Source organism: Aquila chrysaetos, chromosome Z (genome assembly GCF_900496995.4).
Source record: "Aquila chrysaetos chrysaetos chromosome Z, bAquChr1.4, whole genome shotgun sequence".
Classification (NCBI taxonomy): domain Eukaryota; kingdom Metazoa; phylum Chordata; class Aves; order Accipitriformes; family Accipitridae; genus Aquila; species Aquila chrysaetos.
This window is the reverse complement of record NC_044030.1, coordinates 30,359,998-30,378,501: the sequence shown is the minus strand read 5'-3', so window position 1 is coordinate 30,378,501 and position 18,504 is coordinate 30,359,998.

Below are 18,504 nucleotides of genomic sequence, written 5' to 3'. Positions count from 1 at the left end.
GGTGACCCACCTAGTGGATGAGGGAAAGGCTGTGGATGTTGTCTACCTGGACTTCAGCAAGGCGTTTGACACTGTCTCTCATAGCATACTCCTTGAGAAGCTGGCGTCTCATGGCTTGGACAAGTGCACTCTTCGCTGGGTGAAAAACTGGCTGGATGGATGAGCCCAGAGGGTTGTGGTGAATGGGGTGAAATCCAGTTGGTGGCAGGTCACAAGTGGTGTTCCTCAGGGCTCGGTGTTGGGCCCCGTTCTGTTTAATATCTTTATCAATGATTTGGATGAGGGGATTGAGTGCACCCTCAGTAAGTTTGCAGATGACACCAAGTTGGGGGGAAGGGTCGATCTGCTCGAGGGTAGGGAGGCTCTACAGAGAGATCTGGACAGGCTGGACCGATGGGCTGAGGCCAATCATATGAAGTTCAACAAGGCCAAGTGCCGGGTCCTGCACTTCGGTCACAGCAACCCCATGCAGCGCTACAGGCTTGGGGAAGGGTGGCTGGAAAGCTGCCCGGCAGAGAAAGACCTGGGGTGCTGGTTGACAGCCGGCTGGATATGAGCCAGCAGTGTGCCCAGGTGGCCAAGAAGGCCAATCGCATCCTAGCCTGCATCAGAAATAGTGTGGCCAGCAGGAACGGGGAGGTGGTTGTTCCCCTGTACTCAGCACTGGTGAGGCCACCCCTCAAGTACTGTGTTCAGTTTTGGGCCCCTCACTACAGGAAAGACATTGAGTTGCTGGAGCGTGTCCAGAGAAGGGCAACAAAGTTGGTGAGGGGCCTGGAGCCTAAGTCTTATGAGGAGCGGCTGAGGGAACTCGGGTTGTTTAGTCTGGAGAAAAGGAGGCTGAGGGGAGACCTTATCGCTCTCTCTACAACTACCTGAAGGGGGGTTGTAGTGAGGTGGGTGCTGGTCTCTTCTGTCAGGTGGCTGGAGATAGGACAAGAGGAAATGGCCTCAAGTTGCAGCAAGGGAGGTTTAGGTTGGATATTAGGAAAAAATTCTTTATTGAAATTGTTGTCAGCCATTGGAACAGGCTGCCCAGGGAAGTAGTTGAGTCACCATCCCTGGAGATATTCAAAAAGCGAGTGGACAGGGTACTTAAGGACATGGTTTAGTGGGCATGGTTGATAGTTGGACTCGATGATCTTGAAGGTCTTTTCCAACCTAAATGATTCTATGATTCTATCTTGTAAGGATCTCTGAAAACAGAGTATCAAAACACGTTTTATGACAAAGAAACAAAACAATCCGTCTATAAATCACCTAATTTAATTCATAGACATTTTGTGAGCATTCTTTAAAGAGCTGTGTCATGGTTTAACCCCATCCAGCTACTAAGCACCACGCAGCCACTCACTCACTCCCCCCCCACCCAGTGGGATGGGGGAGAAAATCAGGAAAAGAAGTAAAACCTGTGGGTTGAGATAAGAACAGTTTAGTAGAACAGAAGAAACTAATAATGATAATGATAACACTAATAAAATGACAACAGCAATAATAAAAAGATTGGAATGTACAAATGATGCACAGTGCAATTACTCACCACCCGCTGATCGACACCCAGCTAGTCCCCAAACAGCAATTTCTCCGCCCCCACTCCCCCCCAGTTTACATACTAGATGTGACATCACATGATATGGAATACCCCGTTGGCCACTTTGGGTCAGCTGCCCTGGCTGTGTCCTGTGCCAACTTCTTGTGCCCCTCCAACTTTCTCGCTGGCTGGGCATGAGAAGCTGAAAAATCCTTGACTTTAGTCTAAACACTACTTAGCAACAACTGAAAACATCAATGTTATCAACATTCTTCTCATACTGAACTCAAAACATAGCACCGTACCAGGTACTAGGAAGACAATTAACTCTATCCCAGCTGAAACCAGGACAAGCTGTCACAAAGGAAACCATGGCAAACACAGGAAAGGAGTAGTTTCAAAGTGTCATACCTTCTCCTGCTTTGTATTTTCTATATGTCTTGGCAGTGTTCTTGTGGAGGCGGAGAGCTAGAAGCTGAACTATGGAAATGATCATAAAAACAGTGTTTGCAAGTGGTGACTGTTCCTCCACAAGTACAAGTTAAACTGTCTAGGATGTAAAGAGCTGGCAACCAAGTCTGTTGAGGGTACTGAAGTAGTTATACAAGCAGTCCTGCAAACCATTGAGTATAGGTGTAAGCTCGAGGCTAAAAGGACCAGTTCTGATACAAAGAACATGGTCAGATCTTTGAAATCAAGGCCTTCATTATAGACTTAGTACATCTGATAAGTCAGCTTGTGCTGCTTTGTTCTTACTAAAAAAAAATATGTTTCTTAGAGCTGTCCAAAGAGTCAAAAACAGGCACAATTTTCCTGTCTTGCCTTTCATGTTTTTTCTCCAAAACATCAGTGGCATTTGGCAGATATTTAATCTGCTAATGTGTGCATGCCAGAAGAAAGAAATTTTGAGTAGGAGGGGTAAATGAGGTTGGCAGCCATGCTTTGTGGAAAATTCTGCTTGAAGGCTTCAGCAAAAATCTGGGAAACTGCACAATGAGATTACAAAGTGAAGGAGAACAGCAACTAGAAAAGCAGCGCTCACCATCATAAAAAACCTAAAAATATTCATTGTCCTAAATCCAATGGCCAGCCCCTTTAATGAAGAACTCAAAGCAATAGGGACTTTCATGGGAGCAATCTGGGGTTGAGTGATGTCACTGACATCAGAGCTATCAGGTAAAACCTGATCCAGTATAACAGGGACCAAAGTAAGCAGGAAATCAGGTTTTCCAAAAACATAGTACAGTCTTTGCCCCTGGCACAAGACAGGATGTGATAGCAATATAGCTGGAACAACTCTATGCAGTCCTTCTGTATTGACCACAAGCAATCTAAGTCAAAAAACATCTTCAAAAACAGCTACAGGACAATGTCAAAGATCCTTCAGAGCAGGCATCACTTAGAAACATGTTGAGACTTTTTCTGTGAATGCTAAGCTCTTATGAGTCACTCTCAGAAAGATGGTATGGGGAACTTCAGTGAAATAACCAAAGTTCAAAGGAGGAAACTGTCTGCCCCATTGCCTAAAGCTGCTGTTCAAAGTCTTGTGGCAAATATCCTTTAAATTATTTTTATTCCTATTCAAAGTCTTGACCTATTGAAGTCACAAAGGAAAACAATCCTCAGTTTTAATTAAGTCAATTATTTCCTTGACCCTTCCTCATAAATGACTTAACACAGTTTAGCATCTAAGCAGACTGCTCTTATGCTCTCCCTCAGATCAGCTAAGCCACTAGCTGGACAAGGCAAAAAGGGCAATGGCGCTATGTGAGGGAGTGCTGCTGTGCTCTATTTGCTTTTCTAACAGCTGCACCTACAAATACCATTAGAACAAACTTGCATAATATGTATGCTCTGTCTTCTAAGGACAAAACAGAGGGCAGAGGCAGGTGCAGCCACAAGACATGAAAAGTTTACAGCTGAACTCCTCAGAGTAAACAGCAGCCTGAGACCTTTGGTGTAGAACTAGAGGTGCTTGCCCTCTTAAAGCCAAGGAGACCATATTCTCATCATTCAGTTCATGCAGAGAACTGAGTCAGAAGACAACAGGGTATGAAATCCTATGTAAAATCTAGAGTTTCCTCATTAAAAACAGCAACTACTGTTTCATTAAGAAGGCTAATAACAGGTGAGAGGAAAAATAGCACCCCTTCCCTAAGTCAGCAACAGTCCTGCCAGCAGCACAGCTATGAGCATGATGAGAGTTAAAAAGGGGTCCCAAAAACATGCTGCTGTTTGGCAGAGTTTGTATGTTGTTTTGCTTCTGAGAAGTAGTAATGCAGATCTTTCCCTGAGCAAGCAGCTTGAGATCCCATCTCACATCTTGGCAGTCAGAGATAAAATAGGAAGAACTGTTAAGGAGGTTAGTGATGACAGATTCGATCAGTCATCCAGCTTGGCAAGTGGTAACACAGCTTCACTGTACACCAGCTATTTTCCTATGCACAGAGCTTTCTGTAGATGACTGGATTTCTACTGTTTCTTTTGCCTTCTGATTTCTACCCCAAAGAAACTTTTTCTTGTAATTCAGTTTAGACTTTCTTATTGTTCTCTGGTCAATCTACACTGGAACTATCACTGGCCAATTCTTTCCATTAACTCTTGTAAGCTAGCACTTCCAGTTTTGCAGCCCTTGGTGCACCCCCTGGTTAATGTAAGACTGAATCTAGCCCATAAAGAGAGATCTTTGCAGATGTAGCTGAAAAGTGAATAGGTTATGTTTGCAGCAGGCTGCCTACAATCGCATTTCATTTAGGGTCCTAATGGCCTGCTTTCTGCTCCCAGTTTTCTCTTTTGCATAACTGAGTATACTTTCTCCTCCTACCCCTATGCCTTTCTGCCTCATACTGGGATCCCCAGACAACTCTCCTGCTGTCCATCCCCAACCCCCTTCACACTCAGCATACATGGTTTTTAAATACCTCTGATTCATGAAGATGTTTGTAGGTGCTGGTACCAACACTGTCTGAAGGGAGATGGACAAAGACCATTAGAAAAGCCAAATAGAGGCCTCAACTCTGGATGTTCCTACACAGAACACACACTTTTCCCTAACCCAGTTCAGTCATATCTTGCTAGCAAATCACCTCTCCTGTAAAGCAGAAGGGTAGGAATGCAAAGACAGTCAGCAGAATGTCCTCTGAGCAGCAGAGCTTTGCTTACAGCCTGTGAAGGAGAAGCAAAGGGACACAGAGAAGAGAAGGAAGGCTGCAGTTTGGCAGGACATTTTCCAACCAAATGGTTTTGAACCCAGAAATGTCCAATGTATCAGAAGCAAAAACTTGATGTGGAGACATGTCATTTTAGGGAGAAGAAAAAATAGTCTTGAATGGAAATCTGGAAAAAGCCTTTGTATGAGTGAAATGTGTTCATTTTAACCATTTTGAAACTAAGAATCTGTCATTTCTGAGACATTTTTTTACTGCAGAATCTTCTGCAACATTTCTGAAAGGTCAAAACTCAAGCTTAATTCACTTTTTTGCAGTGGTGTCTATATTCCTGGGTGGGAGAGGAAGAGTCTCTGTCATGAAAAGCATTAGTTGCTTATGGTGAGCTGAACACTAAGAACAATTCATAGAAACATAACAAAGCAGAGAGAGAGGGACCTCCCTGAAAGCACTAAATCTCATTTTTTTATATTTTTGATCCATTTTGCTACAGAAATCAAACACAAAAAGAAATAAATTATTCTTTCACACTCAAACAGGCCACAGATTCTGTTCCTTTCCAGCACCCATAGCAAAGACAAACAGTATCTAGGAAGAAGAATTAAAATGAATATGTGCTTTTCAAAGCATTGAAGACAGGGAAATGGGAGGAAGACTATGAAATTATTGGAGATTTCCTATGGGTCCACAGCATGGTCATCCCACCACACGGAGCAACCAACAAAAGAAAGTTCTTTTACAACATCCAGTCTTTCTGCCTGGCAGGACAGGTGTTACAGACACCACAGAGAGAAATTGTATCTAAATAAAAAATGGAAAAGATGTTTGACCCCTCATTATTACCATCACCATCATTATAATCATTATCATTATCTGAAATGAAAATCTTCCCAGGCACGTGTACAAGGAGCTGGGCTTTTTTGGCCTGAACCTTTTAATTTCTTCTGTTCTTTCCTGGTGTTGGAAAAACTATACGTCAGACCAGAATTAGCAAGAGAATTCTGAGAAGCAGTTTCCACATACCTATACAGTTTTCAATCTCCTAGCAATTCCACTTGATGTGAAGATCTGAGTGTCATGGTTTAACCCCAGCCAGCAGCTAAGCACCACGCAGCCACTCACTCACTCCCCCCCACCCAGTGGGATGGGGGAGAAAATCAGGAAAAGAAGTAAAACCTGTGGGTTGAGATAAGAACAGTTTAATAGAACAGAAAAGAAGAAACTAATAATGATAATGATAACTCTAATAAAATGACAGCAGTAATAATAAAAAGATTGGAATATACAAATGATGCACAATGCAATTACTCACCACCCACCAATCGACGCCCAGTTAGTCCCCGAGCGGCAATTCCGCCCCCCCCAGTTCCTATACTAGATGTGACATCACATGATATGGAATACCCCATTGGCCACTTTGGGTCAGCTGCCCTGGCTGTGTCCTGTGCCAACTTCTTGTGCCCCTCCAGCTTTCTCACTGGCTGGGCATGAGAAGCTGAAAAATCCTTGACTTTAGTCTAAACACTACTTAGCAACAACTGAAAACATCAGTGTTATCAACATTCTTCTCATACTGAAGAGAAGAGAAGAGAAGAGAAGAGAAAAGAAAACATAGCACCATACCAGCTACTCGGAGGACAATTAGCTCTATCCCAGCTGAAACCAGGACACTGAGTAATGATGGAAATGCTGACAGATGTCATGGTTTCCACTGCATTCTTCCTTTGCACTACAGCCGAATCAAACCTGGAAGAAAGTTACCCTTTTTCAGTGCATTCTTTCTAAGGAAAGAGAAGCAGATCCATTTCTTATACTTTGAGGATGGAAATATCATAATACCAATCTTCCTGGCTGGATGAAGACTGTTTGCTGCTTTATTGCAGTAGAAAATATCCATGCAGCTATGAAAGAAGCAGTATTCATAGTATTGAGAGAACCTGATACAAAAATTTAAGTCTGCATCCTGAAGATCTCTGTAACATCCAAAGCTGGCAGAAAACAGAGACAATCCTTTCTAATACCTGATCAAACTACATAGCCACAATATATCAGACACACAAAAGGAAGGTACTGCAGTAAAGATTAATGGGCTACCACCACCCAGCTGTGAACACAAAACCAGCTTTCTTGAATCAAATTAAAAGTCCCCTAATTGTGTATCCTGTCCCCAGTTGCAGCCTTCAACAGATTTGTAAGTCCAGTGCAAAATGACTTTTTCTTTTATTATACATCATCAGCTTCCACAAAAGCAACCTTAAAAACCTTCCTGCATTGAAATACCTGGACTACCATCATATCTTCATTTGTTAAAGTAAGCAGGAATAAACATATGCTTCACTACAGCATTTAATCCCTTCCTGAGACCACTTACAATTCTGACAAAATCCTGTGGCAGTGAGTTCCACAACTGAAGTATGAATTAAAATAGTTCATTAGATACACATGGCTTTCATTTACCAGATAAAAAAGCAAGTAGCTGAATTACAAGGAAGAAAGATTTTGATGATTTAGCCATGACCTTAATAATGCTAAGAAAAAAAAAATTTTAACTGTAGTTGGTAGAAACTAACTGCATATCTCCATGTTCAATTCAGTTAAATATCCGTTGTGTCATTGTAACAGTTTTCCAAACCTGTGAAAAGTAATCAGCTTTGTATCAGGTTTTGATGAGAACAACACTTTTAAAAAATTAGTTTAGTCAGTCTGAAATTAATTGTATGGGAGGCAAACCAAAAAAGTTCAATTTGAGACTAAATGTTATTTTATGTGTCCTAAAAAAAAGGCTTTAATGCATTTTAAGCATTTATTTATTTTTTAACACAGCATGTTGCAAGGTATTTTTTTTTTCAGTAACATCAGTACCAATAATGATGCAACATGGGGTTTTTGTAATCCTTTGTCAGTTTTCTTCCTGTTGAAAATGAAGCCAGAAACAAACTACATTTTTTAAGACCCTCAAAATTATTTCCCCTGCCCCCAGTTAAAAAAAGTAACTTAAAATTTCATCTAGTTCATATTTCTTCTCTGAGAAGTCATGCTTTCTTTTTTGTTGCCTTACATACAACATTATAATGTTGTGTTAACAAAACATGGTTGGAAAATGTTCTTTCCACAAGATCCTTTCTTTCTCTTTCTCCAGGTTTCTTTAAGTGTTTTGCTGGTTTCTTTTATGGTTTGTGAATAACTGAGCCTGCTTCCATGTCCATTTTGCATTTCCTACATACCCAAGGGCTTATGTCTTCCTTCCTTACCTTGGGGTCTAGTATTGCTTGAGAGGCCTCCAAGCTTTTGTGTTGGATTATGGGGAGAAACTGATCTTGCCATCATACAAGAGAATGTCCCTTTACAAAATTCCAGGATGTGTCATCTAAAAATCAGTGACCACCAGTCCCAGTCCAAAACAAATCACAAAGATAGGCCAATGAAAAGTGTTCCTTGGTGTGCATCACTTCAAGGACTAAAAACCACAACGTTTAGTAATCAGCCGTTGAACTAGTACATTGCTTGCATGTAAACCTCACCCACAAGAAAGCTGGCAGTAAGAGCAAAATCCCATTATCTTTTGACACCAATTGGCAGTTCACTGAATCCACAGAGAGAATGATTTGGTTGGTTTTCCTCACCCTACTTCCATGACCTCAGTAAGCCCAGAGAACGCAGCAGTCAGGTAGGATGTTCTCTGTCCCCTTCTCATCTTTTTTTTTTTTTTTTTTTTTTTCTGGAGATTTAGGAGGAGGAAAGTAACATTGTTAAGCAACTTTTCTCCTGGAGGAAGCCCAGTCAGGTCTCATCTGGTTATGTTCTAAGCCTCATACTTCTCAAAGACAAGCTGTCATCCTGGAAAAGATCACCGTGTTCACCAACATTGCTGTGTGAACCAGCTCCAAGGAGAATCACAGTGCCTTACATGTCTTCCTTGACAGGAAGTTCTCCCTGTAGCTTCAAGTACTCCCAAATATTTGCACCCCAAGGCAGAAGAGAGAGAAGCTTCAGCGCACCTACATGGTATAATTAGTTCTTCCTCAAAGCAGAACAATTAATAGTGTTGTGACACTAATGCTAGAGAACTTGCTCCCAGTGGTGCCTTATTCAGTGTCAGGAATAGATTTACGTGTCATTGTCCTTCCTGTTGTTTAGACAAAGCCAAAAATACTCAGGAAAATACAGTAACAATACAGAGAAGAGGAGGAGGGTTCTTCTGTAGAGCTGCTTAGAGCACTCATTTGCTGTCTTGAGAGCCTGCTGAGACATACCCTCTGTGTCTCCTCCATGAAAACAGGACCAGGAAGCAAATATTGAACAGCAGTTCTGCTGGATGTCTGCCCTGCAGACTGACAGCTCCATGATGGAGCTCCCAGCTCCAACATGTGGAGCCCCATCCTGAAGACAGCAGACCCTAGAGCCCTCTGCATCCTATGTGTGTGCCCAGGCCAGACTTGGCATGCTCCAGTCACCTCCATGGGGTTCAGCAGCATGGTAGGCAAAGCCCTTTCTTTGGGGCTGCCCAGCAGGACTAGCATCAGTAACCAGGCTCACAGACAGGTTTCAAAGGCCGGAAACAGGAACATCACAACAAGCTGCCAGAAAAATGACATGACAGGAGCTAAATAGTGTCTGACAGCCTTCCTGCTCAGGGTACAGGATGTCCTGTGGCAGTCATTTCTCTGTAGTAGGGCAGATTGTATGTACATAACAGGGTCTGAAGAACGGTGAGAAATGCACCATAACAAGGATTGAGTCCTCTCTGTTTTGGAGTGAGAGGAGACTGTGTGTATATGAACTAGACTGCCAGGCCTTAAAGACAAGTATCTTTTATTTAGAGACATAATCTAAAACTCCTTCAGAAAAGCGGAGCTGTCTTTTTGTGGAAAATATAGGCAAAACAGTTGGAAATGCCTGTACAAGGTTGTCTCTAAGACACTGAAAACTTCTTGGAATAAATTGTTTCCCATGACAGATGGGTGTCCTATTGAATGAGCTGTGGGGAGTAGCAATGGCTAGAGTAATTCATCTGATGTGTCAGGTTTTTGCCTGTATTAAATAAAAGGGAAGAGATAAGAAGCTATCAGAATAAAAATTAAAATTTCACTTGTTCAAAAGTATGGATAAATCAGAGGAAACAGGCATTTAAAGTTTTAAAAAGGGCTAATGAATCCAAGTGTGAGTAATAACTTTGTCACTGCAGTAATTTAAGTTACTCAAACTTGGGAACAGTGTTTGGGGTTGGTTTGTTTGTTTTAACATTGTGCAGAACTCACCATCAGAAAAGGAAACTGCCAAATTCACTGTCTCACGTTTTCAGAACTAGCTGGCAACTTCAGATACCCAAGTGATAAATCAGTGAAATGAACAGAAAGTTTTTTGGTTCAACACTGGACTCCTGAGTCTTTGTAGGGCTGAATGATCTATTTCTCACACAGCTGTGGTTTAGCCACATGATGGGACACCGGGTGGAAATCAGCCTGTACAGTGGATAAATAACCTCTCTATGCTACATGGCATATTTATTTCCATTAGGGTATCCAAGCCAGTTTTGGAGCTCCTGCCCTGTCTCAGAGCTTGGCCAACAACTTACACCACCTGAAAATCAGGCAGCCCTGGAGGTTCCCTGAAAACTGTTGGTGCAAGGGCACTTGGAGTCCCAAAGAAGATAGAAGACACTTCCCTGGACCAAGTGGTAAAGCGAATCGATCAAATAATCATGTCTGTCCTGACCAGGACACACAGATAGGTACCACTGGGGCACTTAAGCCTGCGGAGAAGAGAATGCAATTCCCACCAAGGCCTAGACATCTACATTGAGGACTCTGCTTTGTTTGGTTTACAAGAAGAAGTAAAAGCCAAGGTATTCCCAGGGCCATGTGTTGACAGCAGCACCTTGCATCAGGTATCATTGCTCAGCTTCACATTGTAATAGTCAGCTGCTACACAGTAAAAGGTATCCTCCACATCTCTCTCCCTTGCTTCTCTTCATCCTCCCTTTCTTCCCTGCTTTATTCTTTCTCCTCCTCCTCATTGACTTTGCACATCATTTTTATGTTTTCCTCCAATTCTTGCCCAAACTCCACACCATTCCCCAACCACATAATTTTTAGCCTCAGCCCTCCAGCACCAGCCAAGGAAGAGGCTGAAGAAGCTTAAATTTTTGCTTGATATTGGACTCAAATCACAGCTCTCCAAAGCTGTTTTAAGATTTTTTTCCATCCAGAATTACAGTAAAAAAACCTGAGAGACGATTCTTTTCCTGGAGCGCTAAATATTCCCTCTGCCTTTTTCTCCAAAAGGTAAGACATCTCCAGTCTTCTTTTATTATTGTCTCTTTTTGTTGAAACTCCATCTTGCCAAAGATCTAATTAAACTATAAGCTATTTTGGGTTGACAGAACTGCAGTAAACTTATTACTCCTATTCAGTTCTGCTCAATCTAATTAGTCTCTCTATATACTTCTTTCCGGTATTTCCAATTGCATTTGGAAGTTTATGTTTTGAAAACCTTTCCATGGAACAAAGAGGAAATTTTGACTTGTCTACCTTAAGGCTGTGAGTTTGAAAACTTGTCAGGTATTGAAGTCACTATTTAAACAGTGTTTTCCTCCTGCATTTACAGATGTATTACCAGTTACCAGTTTTTAAATGCCTGAACTTCTCAATAATTTTTACAACAAACAGGTCTGTTTGTCTGTGACGAGGAGTATCCATAATCTTAGAAAAGTTTCATAACTAAATGCTTTTGCTAGAGTTTACTGGGGAAAAAAATGGGGTTTGTTTTCACTTTCTTTACATTGCAGACTGCATGTGTCCAGGTTTTTGCAACAGGGTGCTGCAGCGTGGTCACTGTGAGAAGAGGCCAGGGTTGCCCCGTGCCAGACTCAGATGCTTCCAACCAGCTGCAACAGACCCACTGCCAGACACAGGGTGAAGGAGTGAAGGTGAGCCAGGGAAAGAGGGGAGGAAAAGTGTTTTCCCTAAGCTGGTAAATGCTTGTTTCTTTTTTGTTTTTGTTTCCCAGTGGACAAATCAATAATTTCATAATTATATATATACACATACAAGTACATAATAGTAATTTTATAATTATATGTAACTATATAATTATATATCTAATATTTTATTGTATAATGTATGTATTTTATATTTATAAATAAGAAATTACATATTTTTATGAAGTATAAATAATTTCTATTTTATATATAAAGATATCTATTGTAGCTATATGCATATAATATATAAATAAATTTTAAAATTATTTTTAAATTGGCAATAAATTAAGCTAATTTCCCAAGGTCAAGTTGGTTTTCTCCACAATGGTAGTTGGTAAACAGTCTCCCTGTCTCTCAGCTCATGAGTTTTCTCACTCCTGTTCTTCCTATTCTCTCGCCTCTTCCCATTGAGATGGTGGGAGCGAGCAAGAGGTTGGGTAGAAGTTAGGCTCCACCACCAACCCTCTACACAATGAAAACTAAGAACAGTCATGCCTTGAGCTGCCTCAAGAAAAATGTGTGGCTTAAAGAACAGAAACTTAACTAGCTTCTGCTGTATTTTAACTTTAAAAATGGACATTTTTTGTGGAATTTTGTACAGTATTGATTTTTTTCTCATTTAGCTCCCTCCCTTCCGCTTTTATAACATCAGAGGGGCAATAATAAATCCACTTTCTGTAGACCCAGAGGATGCATTTTCTCTCATTAGTTAGATGCATCAGAGGAAAAAAACTAATATTTTGCCTGCTTTACAGACAGTGTTAAGTCCAACAGGCTTTACCCACAAATGTTCTTGGGATGTCAACAGCAGAAGATCATTCTTTTTGTAAGTAGATCACTGAGAATACATTCTGCACAGAGGAGGATCAAGCACTCCCAGGAAGTTCCTTTCAGCTTGAACTTGCTCAGATACAGTCTTACTATTTCTCTAATAATTTTTGTAAACAGAGGTAGTTTCTGTGCCCACCTGTCTATCAAATCTTCCTCCTGCCTATTCATTTTGGAGACAGTCAGTCCACTTCAACAGAATCCGTGAGTGATGTGACAGCTTGGAAGACATACACTACCCAAAGTTTTTATGAAAATATATGCTTTATAGATAAGAACACCTACATTTAGTAGATAAATATTGATCCCTGTTTTGGGTTTGTGTGGTGGGATTTTGGTGGCGTGGGAAGGGCTGCAGGGATGGCTCCTGTGAGAAGCTGCTAGAAGCTTCCCTGGCTCCAAGTCAGACCCATCTCTGGCCAAGGCCGACCCCATCAGTGACGGTGGTAGTGCCTCTGGGAGAACAGATTTAGGAAGGGAAACCTGCAGCAGAGAGGGGAGTGGGATGTGAGAGAAACCCCTCTGCAGACAGCAAGGTCAGTGAAGAAGGAGGGGGAGGATGTGCACTGGAGGAGGTGATGCCCCTGCACCCGTGGTGAGACGGCAGGCTGTCCCCCCCAGCCCATGGATTAGCCCACGCCAAAGCAGGTGGCTGCCCCCAAAGATGGCTGTGACTCCATGGGAAAGCCCGTGCTGGAGCAGCCTGTGCCTGAAGATCGGCCCGCGGAAAGGACCCATGCCGGAGAAGTTCATTAAGGACTGCAGCCCGACTGCAGCCCGCGGGAAGAACCCCACGCTGGAGCAGGGGACTAGTGAGGAGTCCTCCCCCTGAGGAGGAAGGAGCAGCAGGAGACAAGGTGTGGCGAGCTGACCCCCATCCCTATTCCCCATCCCCCTGCACCACTGGGGGGAGGAGGTAGACAAAACCAGGAGTGGAGTTGAGCCGGGAAGGAAGGAGGTGTGGGGGAAAGGTGTTTTAATATTTGGTTTTGCTTCTCATTATCCTTGTTTTGATTTTATTTGTAGTAAATTAAACTGATTTTGTTTTTCCCCAAGTTGAGTCTGTCTTTCGCCCGTGACCGTAAGTACTGAGTGATCCCCCCCCGTCCTTGTCTCGACCCACAAGCTTTTTTTTATATTTTCTCTTCATCATCCCACCAGGGCTGGAGGGGAGGATTGAGCGAGCGCCTTCATGGTGCTTTGTTTCCAACTGGGCTTGTCTTGCTCTTGAAGTAGCATAATTTCAGTGGGGAAAAAAACTGCTTTACTTTCTGCACCCTCCAAAGCCCCATAGCAAGCAAGGGAAGGATTGCTTTAGCAGCCTTTTCTGCCAATCTCCTCCCCTTCCCGTGCATGATTAGAGGGCAACTGGCTTGAGAATTTGGCAATCTCATCTTAGTGCAATATGAACAGATTCTACTCTGTTTTAAATCAAGAGACACAAGAAACAAGACATTAGTACAATTTATGATTACCTCCTAGAGTACCAAAAGAAGATCAGAATATAACTTGCAAAAATGCAATTTCTTCTTCTTGGTCTTAATCCTGCAAGAACAAGGTGAGAAAAAATCTGCCTAATTATTAGTTGACAAAAAGGAAAGACAAATTTAGACACTGAGGAAAATTAGTTGTTTCCAGAGGACAGCCTTTGCCAAGGCATTCTAGCACTTGGTCCATGCTTCAATACAAAACAAGGCTATCTTAACTTATAGCTAGTGTTTTTTGCCACCTCAGCAAGGCTTGCTGTGAAAAGCCATCCTTCCAGCTACACCCCAAACTGAAGAGGAAGAAAAGCAGGACCCAGAGATAAGGTCTTGTTACCTGCCAGTTAACAAGATCTGCACGTTCAAGTGGATGGTTGAGGGAGACCACAAACCACAAACACCATCCCACCTCACTTGAGGGCCCACAATGACAGGCAATATTCAAGCAGACATACTTAAAAGGGAGAAGGAAATATCAGGATTGTTTTAATCCATTCTCCAAGCCCTGGACACAATCTCTGTTTCCCTGTTCTCACAGAATAGGGTCACACTCTGCAAACACACAGACAGCTGAAGTGTTGGAGCTGTTCTGCATTAGGAGGGCAACTGCATAATTAGTGCAGATAGATGCACCTGGAGTCAGATTTGCAGCATGGGCTGCAAAAAGACCTTGATAAAAGAGATTTCAAACATCAAGAGAGCATCATGAGGGGACTTGCTTAAGCTTGTCCTTGATTTCTTGGGTCACGGTTAGAATTACAGTGGGCTCAGACAGGTTGACCGTAGTGTGCTTGGCAGCCAACCAGAGCGGGCCCATTCACCACCTAAGGAAGCTGTTCACTGTGCATGGTGCCCTTTGGTCTGCAGCAGTCTGAGAGCAGCAGTGAGCCATGGCAGGGGGTGTGACAAGAAATGGGCCCACCCCAGCATGGCGGGAGGTGCAACACTGAACAGCGTCCAAACAGATTTACTGCCTTTTATTTCTGCATTCAGTAAATGATAAGTTTCATTCAGCACCTCTTTCTCAGACACAAGGACCAAAAACATTCCAGGCGTACAACAAAATGGAAGATCTTTTAGGAAAAATTTGTGGGATTTTCAGCTTTTCAAGGTTTTGTGGTTGGTAGGTTTTTTGTGGAGGAGAAGTAATAGAAAAATATGAGCTGAAATATATATTTTAATTAATTTTGTTTAGCATCAGACTGATCTTTTTAATATACATTTTAACCAGAAAACAAACAGACAAACAAACAAAAAAGAATCTCTATTTTGGCTAATACGAATAGCGGAGAAGGGAGAGAAGGTTGTAATTTTTATTGCTTATTTATGAAATCCAGAGATTTCTGAATAAGATGGTAAAAAGGGGGGCAGGGAGATTATCTCCATTGAAAATATTCACAAAAAAATGTTTATTGGCTGGTTCTCTTTCAGTCTTATGAAAACTAACCACATATTTTTAGTCTCAGATACTAATTTGGCCTTAAAATCATCACCAAGATGAAGGACAAGCATGACTAGAATTCAACAGCCTGGATCATAGTCCACATGTCTTTACAGACTAGTAATGGGAACTGTGAGGTGGCGATTCCAGTCTAACTGCAGAGTGTTGGCTACCTTGCCATATAGTCAGGTATACACCATGTCTCAGTACTTGGGACCAGGGTACATGCCTAGCCACAGCGGTCCTCTTGCAGTCAGTAGCTAAACACTTTGATGGTAAGAATCTGGGGCTTTATCTCAAGTGGGTTTCCTCTGAGATTAATTTAAGCAGTTAGACTTACTGTCCCTCATCTGAGTTATTTATTCTATTTGTTACTGCCTGTATCAGCTAGGCACTTTAGTGTAGTAAAATCATGGACTCTGTTACTGAGGTCACAGTCCAGAAAGCAAGACTGTTCTGCCTGAGACAATCCTACATTCCACACTTGAATAAAAACTTTTCCACACTGCTCCTGGGGATGTGTTGTGGCCAGCACTGGGCAGTGGAGAACATTATCCTTTCTCTTCTCAGTATAGTCTCTAATACCTGCTCAAATCCCTCTAAACATGTGGTTATCCACAAGTGGCACTTTTTTAACCTTCCAAATAATTCAAAAGTTTGACAGCAGAAGGTTAATTTACTACAGGAGACACAGGAAGGCGAGATACCTCCTCTCCAACTCGTCCTGGAGATCTGCCTAGGAATTTCAGCATAGTTGGCCTCTGACAACAGTTGGCCGCTGTTGTGCTATGTACAGTCCAATAGATACACGTGAGCTACCCTATCATTCTTGGTATCTCCTGCCCTTGGATACTGTGACATGATCTTATTTCATGCTGAATTTTACAGGCAGTGGGCATTCAGGACAATGCAAGCATTGTTATTTGCAATAGTATAGCTGCCTAAATATCTCCATAATACATACTTGATTTTATTATTCTAGCATTAACACGTGTAGAAGATGTGCTTACAGACAACGACAACCTGAATTTCTGTGTAGGTGGAGCCCTCACCTTTGTTCACAGTGAATATTGGAATAATTTTTACTATTACTGCTCCTGGTGAGACTTTTTTCTTGCATCAGGATATGTTTCAGGCTCCATCCCCTACAAGATGCATCATCATCCTTACAATACTTACTGTTCCTTTCTCTGATCCAGACCCTAGAGTCATGAGGCCATATGAGACTACCTACTTCCATTTGACAAAGCCTATTTCTAGCCCTGAGAGTCCTGGGGTGGGTAACAGAACAGCACAGGAATGCATGCTTCATAAAGAATTAACTATGCCAGTAATCTTTTCTCTCTTTCTCTCTTTTTTTTTTTTTTTTTTAATTAATGCATCATTTTCTTGGTTTTGAACTATGACCTGCAATTTTCTGGTGACCTTGCTTATGATTTGGAAGCAACTGGGATCAGCCCTGTCATGTGGTCCATCATACCGGTGTTACCCCCTGCTCATCAAACTGGTCTATGCCTGAAATCCTACCAGCCCACAGGTGATTTATTAAAGAAGTCAGTGCAATACCTCTTCTTGACCACATGAAATCACTTTCGATATATTAGTAACTGTTAAAAGCTCCATCCTCACCACTTCTTAATCCCTGCACACTCATTTGCACAAGGTTTTTGTATTTGGTCTTTGTTTTGTTTTATTTCAAATCCTGCTGCAAGCAGAACAAGTCACAGATCTTTCTCCCCATCCTGCTTTCCATTATCCCCACAGACAGCAAATCCTTTCTTTCCTTTCCCATAAGACCTCTGCTGCAACATTTTTCCATCACTACCAAAATTCATTAGAAAGCATCTGCTGACTTGCAGGAAGATGTGTTTTATTGGCCATGCTATAGTGAGTTCCACATAGAAACAGATTTTCATTGCCAGTGCCTCTACTAAAAAAGTCCTGTCACTTAAAGATGTGAAGCACACAGATGCTTCTGAAAGCAGAACATGATCTCTGGTAAGAGATGGTAAGAATGTGTCCCGAATTTCTCCCAGGTAATGCAGGAGAGCAGGTGTTTTAATATCAGCACATGTCTGTGTAACAGATGGATTTTTGCAGAATTGTGACCATGCAAATAAATGAGCATAAGTAGCTACAAGGGCATATACAAGTATGAAATAGGTCATAAGAAGACTATCCAGGACACAGCCAGGGAAAGATGGACTGCAGCACATTCCTCTTCCAACAGAAATTAAGTTGACAGCTTCTGTCACAGAGCCCAGTCCTTTCAAGCTGGAGGTAAGCCCACCCCAGCCTTACTACTGCATCCAGCTGATGACTGGCATCAGAGGAGCAGGTTCTGCCAGGCATATTCACCTCTCCCAGCCAAGACAGGAGAGCAAAAGTGCTACATTTCAGTACCAGCATCAAGTAGAAGTCAGCCCAACCCTTTCCTCACCAGGTCTGAGCCACAGCAATGTGTTTGAATAGCAGTAGCTTCTCCAGTAATCCCTTGATCAGTCTGCATGCTCATTCTTCATTCCATAACTCCCATGGGCCTTTCTCTATTCTCTTTTCAGAGATGCTTTGGTCAGGGAAGCAGGGAGTTGGAGACAGGAATGAGAGAAGAAGGAACATTGTGTGTCTCCCCATGCCCAAGTCATAGGGATGCAAATCTACAACAGCTTCATCCCTGGCACTTGACAGTATAGATACTTATTTCCAACTTTGCTAGTGCCTTATTCAGTGTTACCCCGGATATCATTCTATCATGTCATTTCTACAGGTGAAAGACTTTTCTCTGCAACACCATTTCATGTCCTAACAACTTTTCTCCATGTTTTGATGAAGAAGTCCAACAGAAAGTTTTTTGCTTCCACAGAAACAAAAGGATTTTGCTTCTCTCTTCCCTTTCCTGCTAGTTCTCCACTCTTCCAACAGTCATCTAGCCAGATGGAGCAATAATAATTCTTCCTCACCAAAATGATGTGATGTTCACAGGAAGGGGACACCAAGGAAGTCACAAGAAACAGCATGAAATAAGTCATATTCACTTTTCCCTCAACTTTGGTGGCAGCACCCTGTTGCCTTTT